The sequence below is a fragment of the Muntiacus reevesi genome, chromosome X, assembly GCF_963930625.1.
Source record: "Muntiacus reevesi chromosome X, mMunRee1.1, whole genome shotgun sequence".
Lineage (NCBI taxonomy): Eukaryota > Metazoa > Chordata > Mammalia > Artiodactyla > Cervidae > Muntiacus > Muntiacus reevesi.
In genome coordinates this window covers 147,562,767-147,571,319 of record NC_089271.1, presented here as the reverse complement: position 1 = coordinate 147,571,319, position 8,553 = coordinate 147,562,767, and positions in this window count along the sequence as shown.

Below are 8,553 nucleotides of genomic sequence, written 5' to 3'. Positions count from 1 at the left end.
ACACCAAGGACCCAGGGTGGGTACTCCCTGGCCATCCCCTCTTTCTCCCTCCCACACAGGCACCTTCTGCAGAGCTGAAAGCAAGACTGGAGACCAACAATGAGCCAGGCTCACCGCTTGGCCAGGGAGAGCATGGGCGGGCCGCTGGGACAGCCCTGGATGGTGAGCACAAGCTTGATGCCTGAGGGCCACTCACCTCAGCAGAGCCAGGCTCAGTGCTGGTGAAGGCAGTGGCAGCTTTGGTCCAGGAATCACTAGCAGAGGCCTGAAGGGGGAGGGCTGCTAGGAGACAGACAGAGTCAGGACATCAGAGAGGAACAACCAGGCCAGAAACACGGCCATGGGCCGCTCACACAAACTCAAGTCTCCAAACCACCTCCCTCCTCAGTCTGACACCTTCATTCGACTCCCCAACATCCCCAGAAACATTTCCATAAACGAGCTTCCCGTGATTTCATGGACAAGGAGCTCCAGGTAAACATGCCAGCAACTTCTCACTCACAGGGATTAGAATTCTGTATCACTACCTCTGCTGTGGTAAAGCTTTTTTCTCACATAAGCCAACTATTTATTTCTACAAATTGGCACCTCCCTACGAGTCTTTGAATGAGTCAAGCTGATTATTACTCAACTGTTGTTAGCTCAAGCATTCTTGAGAATCCAACAAACGTCACAGACCCTGTGTGTGTGTGCAGAAAACCTCCTGAGCTCTTTTCCAAGATCCAGGGCCCTTTGAAGCCATCCACACACCCCTGGTCTGAGCAACCACGAGAAACTGCACAATCCAGGAGGGAAATCCTTGATAGCCAAGGGCAACTCCCTAGTTGGTCCATTCTGCTTGACCACGCTGGCAGGTACGTATTTTTGGACATTTACACTGTGACACCCACCACTCTCACAAAACCAAACTGACTGCACCCAAAATACACTGAAAGACTACTGTACTTTCAGAGTTGACTATTTCCCAATATTACATTGAAATGTTTAGAATCAAGGTTTTAATCAGAAACATGAAGACAGGCCATGTGGTAAAACTAGGAGAACCAGGCTCAGAACCCAGGGTGTCTGGCATGTGGCTCCGGGGTTGTCACTCACTCTGGAAGTCTCAGCTGCTTTGAATAAAAGAGCTAGCAGTGGGTGATTTCACCAAGTTCCCGCTGCCTTCCCTGCAGGGCCTTGCCCAAAGCAGGAACTCAAGAAGAATCTGCTCAATTAAAATGGTTTCGTATTTCAAAATGAAAGATTACCAGAAAAATACCACTGGACAAGAAATTCTTTTAACTTCAGGGAAACAGAGATTTTCTACAAAGTAAGGGCCACCCTAGCCTGGTTTCAAGTCTAAGACGACATTTGGGGAGGGGGCGACAGAACCTTCCTTCTGGCAAGCAAAGGGCACACAGCACAGACAGGAAAGCTCTCGACTCCTGTTCTCCCAAATATTCGTCTGCTGTTCACTCTCAAGGTAAGAAGAAAGGATTGCTGATGTGGCTGAGAGTCAAGTCAACTCCTGAGCGACCTCAGCCAGGAGGGGTGGGGACCACTCTTTCCCGTCACTGGATGCAGAATGCTCTGCTCGCCACCACACTTCAGGCGGGGAAACGTACATCTGTTTAGAGGCTGCAGCAGCACGTGGTGCGCAGATGGCATTAACCCCAGACTCGGCAGAGGAAGCCAGGAAACAGGCAGTGCTGTGTCTGCTCACGGCCCCAAGGCAGAATCCTACCCTGAGAAGGACTGCAAGCCGGGGAGGCGGCCCGAGCCTTGGGATCCAAACACAAGCTCCTACCCTGACTGCTGCTCTCACAGATCTCGGTGTCCAGGCTGCTGCCGGGCACAGGCCCGTCGCCCTGCTCCAGACACAGGTTGTTCCGCTTCTTCGCAAATCGAGAGGAATTCAAGAGGAAAGACTTCGGCCTTTGACAGGAACCTACGGAGAAGAGGGTGATGGGGTCCAGCCTCGATGGCAGACGGGAAAAATTAGCTCCCCACAGAAAGACGCCTCTGGGCTCCAAAACCACACCCAGAAACTGCTCCAGGGAATTCACGAGCCATCAGTTAAAACCTTGACCGCGCAGGAACTGCAATGCCAACCAAACCACCCCTGGAAGTGCCCAGTGGGCTGTGATCTGAGACTACAGTAGGAGGAGGCTGGACTTCAGGAGCTAACAGAGGTCTATGTCCTGCTCACTTCATTTCAGCTGGTGTCAACAAGGACCAGTCATCCTCTGAGAGCATGGAAATCACACCATCTGCCCCACGGAGCACAGAGGCAGTGGGCCCTGGGAGGCAGTGCCTGCTTACAAGCATGTCATTCTTCCTCTCCCAGCCCGGGCCAACTTCTCAACACTCCGACCCCGCAGGTTACTGGTCTCTGCGACCCAGCCCCCTTGCATCACGCCCCATACCTGCACTGCTTGCTCCTTCTTTCTCCTCTCTTCCTCCAGCAGACAGCGCTGCTTCTTGATCAGGACCTCAATGAAGCCTTCGCCCACCAGAGTCCACCTCACTCTCCTCCCCAGGGCTGGATCCACAATTTTCAATGTTGGTTTCTGAACCAAGATTCACAAGGAAGGGCAATGGTTCCATTTACTGCAAGCTAAGAATAACCTAACCCTACAGACACCTGAAATCTAAGCACTGAGTCAACTCAAAAGGCCAGGCCCTTAGCGGCTTGGGCCTCAGCCTATTCACTATCACCAGGGTCTAGGAAACCCAGAGAGGATTTCGACACTCTTCTCAAAACCCTGTAATGCGCTGTTATCTCAAACCAAACAGGAAAGAGTGAAGAAAACAGGCCTCAGCGACAGACACACCTGAGGCCCAGCTCCACTCCTAACCAGCTGTGTAACCCTGGACATATCACTCAACCTCTCTGGGCCTCAACTTCCCATCTTTAAAACTGGGACACTGCAGGGCTGTTATGGGGGTGCATCTTGCCAGACCACCAGGACTCCCTGAAGTCGCCCTTCCTTCCCGTGGCCTCCTCCTACTTTGGGAGCTCACCCTCATCCCCAGGCTCGGCGCCTCGCTGCTGTTGCTGCTTGGAAGCTCCTCCTACTCAGAAGCTCCTCCTACTCAGAGTCCTCACTGAGGGTCTCACTGGCCATCCTCCGCCGGGGCTTGGCCTGGGGGAATTAATCTGGTGGGCCAAACTCCTGCAGACCCCGGCCCCAGCCACTCCTCTGGCTGCCGTCGTAGAGGGCCTGTGCCCCGAGGACGCCCCCGTCCCACAGGCTACTACCACTGGGCTGCCAGCAGAAGGTGAACTCTCAGAACCCATGGCCATGGCCCCGGGCTGGCCCCCGGCCCCCAAAGCCTTGCTCCTCATCAATGAAGATCCAGTTATTCCTCTTGGTTAGGAGTGTGTGGCTGGCCTCCCTGGAGGGTCTGGCCTCTGGGGCCCCATCTGTGTTGTTGTGCCCCTCGGGACGGCTGGCCTCATGGTCCGAGCTGGCACAGGCTGAGCCCTGGTCCTCTGAGGTGGCCGGGGCTACATTAGCCAGCACGGGGTCAGTCTTTTGGTCCTCGTCCTCAGCCGCCTCTTGGACAGGCCATGTGTCCTGGGCCAGGCAGGTGCTCCCCTCTGCCAGCTCGCCTTACTTTCACAGGAAGGAGCCACAGCACGTGCACTCAACCCCACCCTGTGGCCCTGCCCCAAGGTTCTGTGGGATTTGCCTCTGACCCCAGGATTCCTCCTGGGCCTTCAGTCACCATCAGAGCCTCTCACGTGACAGCACCCAGCCATCTTCATCTCACTCTCCTTCCCCAGAGCACACCAGTCCCTCCCAAGGTGCCCCTTCCCCGAGGGCAGTGTCTCCCGGGACAGGGCCTCCTCCCAGAGCCCATCTTACTGAGGACCGAGATTCCTCCTTCAGCTGCAGGGCAGCAGGACCAAGTGTCGCCTCACCTGACATGCACGTCCATGGCCAAATTGTCGCTGGATTTCAGGTGGGTCAGCGAGTAGCCTTTGCTCTGCAATGCCATGTAACCCTCGGGGCTCCACATGGGGGCGGGGTCAATGGCAGTCATCTTCCTTTCCAGCAGCGGGGGCACACAGCTCTGGTCCTCAGAGCGACAGGCGGTCCCACTGAGGGAATCCGCGGGCATTATGGGTTTCATCAGTCTCGGAGGAAGCAATCAGCCAATTGTTCACCTCTTTCAGCGAGCCATGGGTCGCCCACAGGCCCAGAGGAGACAAGCTGCCCCGACCATCACGCAGATGCAGCACCCCACCTGCTTCACGTCATCTGTTCACAGGACCTCTGCAGGCACACACACATGCAATCTGAAAGGCCTGTTCAAAGACCCTGGAGGTCCAATCTTAGTTCTCGATGAACAGCCCCTATGTCAAAGGGTATAATAAACTGGCAAATGGAAACAGGACACAACCAACTAGAGAGCTCATGGCTGGTGGCAGAAGGCTAAGGGGTCAGGCAGCTAGCAGCGGGAGATGCCCGAGAGTCTCTTGCACAGACACAGGAAAGATGAACTACGCTCCAGGGAGCCCACACACACCAAGGAGCCAGTGTCTGTCTGCTTCTGAACCCTGCAAGAAGATTCTGAAAGGGGTCTAGGCTTTAGCTCCGCTTGTTTCTGCCCCTGAGCTTACAGTGATACACCACATTCTGTCCAGGGAAGGGGAGAAGGGGACACAGATGACACTCAACTCTTAACTGGCCCAAGGAGACAGGGATACGCTGGCATCTCAGTCCCACCACATACAAACCAGCTGGGGAGATGGCACCCTCCCCCACCAGGGCCCCTCTGTCCACTTCTACCAGATGGGATGCTGCAGACGACATTAAAGGTCTCCCACTGGGCCAGAGTCTGTGTAGAAAAGAGGGTCTGATTTTTCAGATACTTCACAAAGCTAACTACTGGCTGCCAATGTTTTTGTGCCCATTTTTAAAGCTGAGAAAATCTGATCAGGAAAATGGTTCTGCATCAGGCCAGTGGTTATATACTTTCTTTCAGCTGTGGAGTGCTCTGTCCAAATGTGATCAATATATAACTCCGACACAAAGGTAGTCTGAGTCATGTGGCGGTGAGGACCCTGTCTGGAATCCTAAAATTACACACAATTTACTAAGTGTTGATTACAAGGTATGCAGAACTGTTCAGCACTACACAGACCTATTCTTGCAATATGGCAGCTCATAGTAACTGAAAAAAACCACCTGTCACAAAAACGCTGGACAAAACATATTACACGTTTCACTTGTAGAGCTCTGCTCCCCCAAACCAGGAAACCCCCAGGAAGCTGAAACCACAGCCATGGGCAAGAGCCATGGGCCAGAAGCACGAGCCAGGGATCCCTAGAGGGGAGCCAGGGACACATCTGTCAGATGTAGTAATCTACAGGTGTGCTCCTAAACACTGCCCCTCTATACAAGGCAGAGAGCTACAGTTGAGGTGCTGCTTACACAAAGACCCTCAAAGGGCCGTGCGCTCAATTTCAAGGCAGACCAGAAAAACCTCACGCTCTTTAGGACAGGGAGATGGCTGAGCCAGTGTCCCAGCCAGGGCCAAGGCAGGGAAAACAGTCCCCTGTGAGGAATTCATGGCCACATACCAGCTTTCACGCAGGCTTGGGGGCAGCAGAGTGGACTTCAGATTTACACCCCTAGAATTCTCCAGAAACTTCCTGAGGTACAATAAAAGGTAGTTCTAGGCTGGCAGCTGAAAACACAGAGCCACCCTGGAAGGGTACACTCTCAAACCAAGCTATACAGAATCCCCAGGGTAAGAATAGCTCTGCTGCAAATGAACTCATGAGTCAAAATCCCCAGAACATCGGGGGGAATGTAATCCACCACAAGTCCACAGCAAGTTCATAGGATCATGCACTGTCCCCAAGAACTTCAGAAAACAGATCAAAATGTTAAACGCCAGAGAATTACTGTTTACATTATTAAAAGCATAAAAGAAGGAATTGAAAACTCACAAAAATACAAGACACAAGAAAAGAAATCTTTGAGGGGAAAAGTCTAGTAATAAAAATACAGACACTGAAATTAAAAACCCACTGGACAGTAAAAAAAAAAAATTAAAAACAGCAGATTAGACACAGTTGGAGAGAACATGGAATTAGGGAATAATTCTAAGCATTTTCCCAGAAGGCATCACAGAAATCAGCTCTCATATATTCAGGAGACTTGGAGGCAAAGTGAGAAGTATCATGATGCAGACACTTGTATAGCAGAATAAGTACAAATAATCTAAGTGGGTGACCTAGGAAGACAGGATATAAAGAATGAAAAAAGGCAAATAGTTAACATGATAATTAGAAGAGAAACTCCCAGAAGTGATGAAAGCCATACAACCGTAGATTTGAGCACCATGAGTTTTAAGCAGAATAAAGTAAGGATAGATATAGATACATACCTAGACACAGCCTTTTGAGAAAGAACTCCAGGAGACCAAAGACAGAGAGATCTTAAAGCAACACAAACCAGACACAGGAGCCAGAAGAAAAGGAATACTATCTTCACAGTCCTAAAAGAAAGTAACTGCAAACCTAGAGTTCTCTACCAGCTACACTATCGTCCAAGGGAAAGGCTGTCATAGGTGAAAAATAGTGCTCAGTCGCTCAGTTGTGTCGAACTCTTTGTGGTCCCATGGACTGTAGTCAGTCAGGCTCCTCTGTCTATGGGATTTCACAGGCAAGAATACTGGGGTGTGGTGCCATTTTCTCCCCCAGGGGATCTTCTAGACCCAGGTATGGAACCCATGTCTCCTGCATTGGCAGGCGAATTCTTTAGCACTGGCGCCAGCTGGGACGCCCCATGTGAAGAATGCATATTGCCAAAAAACTTTCCTAGAGGCCTTGACAGAATGTACCTTCTGAAAAAATAAATGGAACCCAGATGGAAGGATAAGCAGCAAAGAAACTAGTCAGCATACAGGCAGATCTGAACAAGCATAGACTGAATAAAACAACAAAGATAATAATTTGGTAGGAATCAAAACAAGGGAAGAATTAAAATTCCAGGCAAAAATTACAAGACTCGTGAATTAGAGCTCAGGTTCAGGTTAAACTGATTAGCCTTTGTTAAATCAAGGGTGCATGTTAGAATTTAACCTAACCACTAACAGTAGAAACAGAATGTAGAAGGAAAGCAAATAAAAAGAATCAGAAAACTTGACACACCCTCCCCCAATCTAACGGGAACAACTTTGGCAACTAAAGTCACAAATTCTCAATGTGGGTAAAACCGGACACATCTTAAATGTACAAAGGTATTCTCCTCCAAAAAGGGCTCAAGCTGACAATAAAAAGTTGGGTGGAAAAGATACCACACAAACACTAATCCAAAGAAAACTGGAATGAAATTATGGTCAGATAAAGTAGACATTAAAGGTAGAAAACCCAAGTAACAAATGTGCTATACAAAGATACAAGAAAGAAGATGCAGTCATCCCAAGCCTATATGCTTCCAGGTAGGTTAAAAAAAAAAGACTGACAGGTTTATAACATTTGACATGTCCACAATCATGGTGGAAAATGTTCACACACCTCTTAGTAACTGATCAAGGGGATAAAAACTGTGATGATATTTATACAGCACAGTTAGCAAGCACACTTTAATGGACCATGTCCATTAGGAGAATACGTTCTTTTCAAGCCCCTGAGTGAAGTGTGATCTGCCACTTGTTAAAAATAAAGTTTTACTGGAAAGCAACCACACCCATTCACTTACTATTGTCTATAGCTGTTTTTGTTCTACAACGGCAAAACTGGAGCAGCAGTTTGAAGACTAAAATATTTATTATCTGGTATTAATAAAAAAAATTGTGACTGCTGGTCTATATCATACAGACCATGATATATTACCAAAAGGCAGCCACAGTAGAAATTAGCACCATAAGGGTGATATTAAAACTCTGTATTTGGAAATTTAACAATGTACCATTAAAAATCACTCAAAATAAGACTAATATTTAGAACTGAACAATTATAAAAATGTTTTAAAACTCAGTGGCTCGTAAACTCAGGTGAGATTTAAATACATCAGGAAACTCATAAACTAGTGATCTAATTAAGCATCCAACATAATTGGGAAAATAACAAAATAATTTCAGTGGAAAAAAATGGGGGGAGGCAGAAATTAATTAAATAAAAACCAAATAAAAGACAGGAATTAAGAACCTCAAAAGATACATTTTAAAAAATGACATTAAAAAACTGGCATTCAACAAACCTTGGGAAAGACTAATCAAGGAAAAGAGAGAACATAAAGAACACTAAAGAACAGAAAGAGGGACAAAACTACATGGCAGAGATATGAAAATTAATTAAGACAATTTATGATTCATAATCTTAGAGTCTCTTCCTAACAATTCTTTGTGAGAGTTACTATTATACCCTCATTTTGCAAACAAGGAAGTTAAAACTCAGAATGGACGTGTGGCTTGCGAAGAGGTCAGACTGGAATCCAGGTGGGGTCTGTCTACCTCCCAAGGCAACGCCCTTGACCACACCACATACCCTGGCCTGTCACTGCACCTTGGTGCTTAGCCGAGGGATACGGGGCCTAGGGGTAGAAATCCACT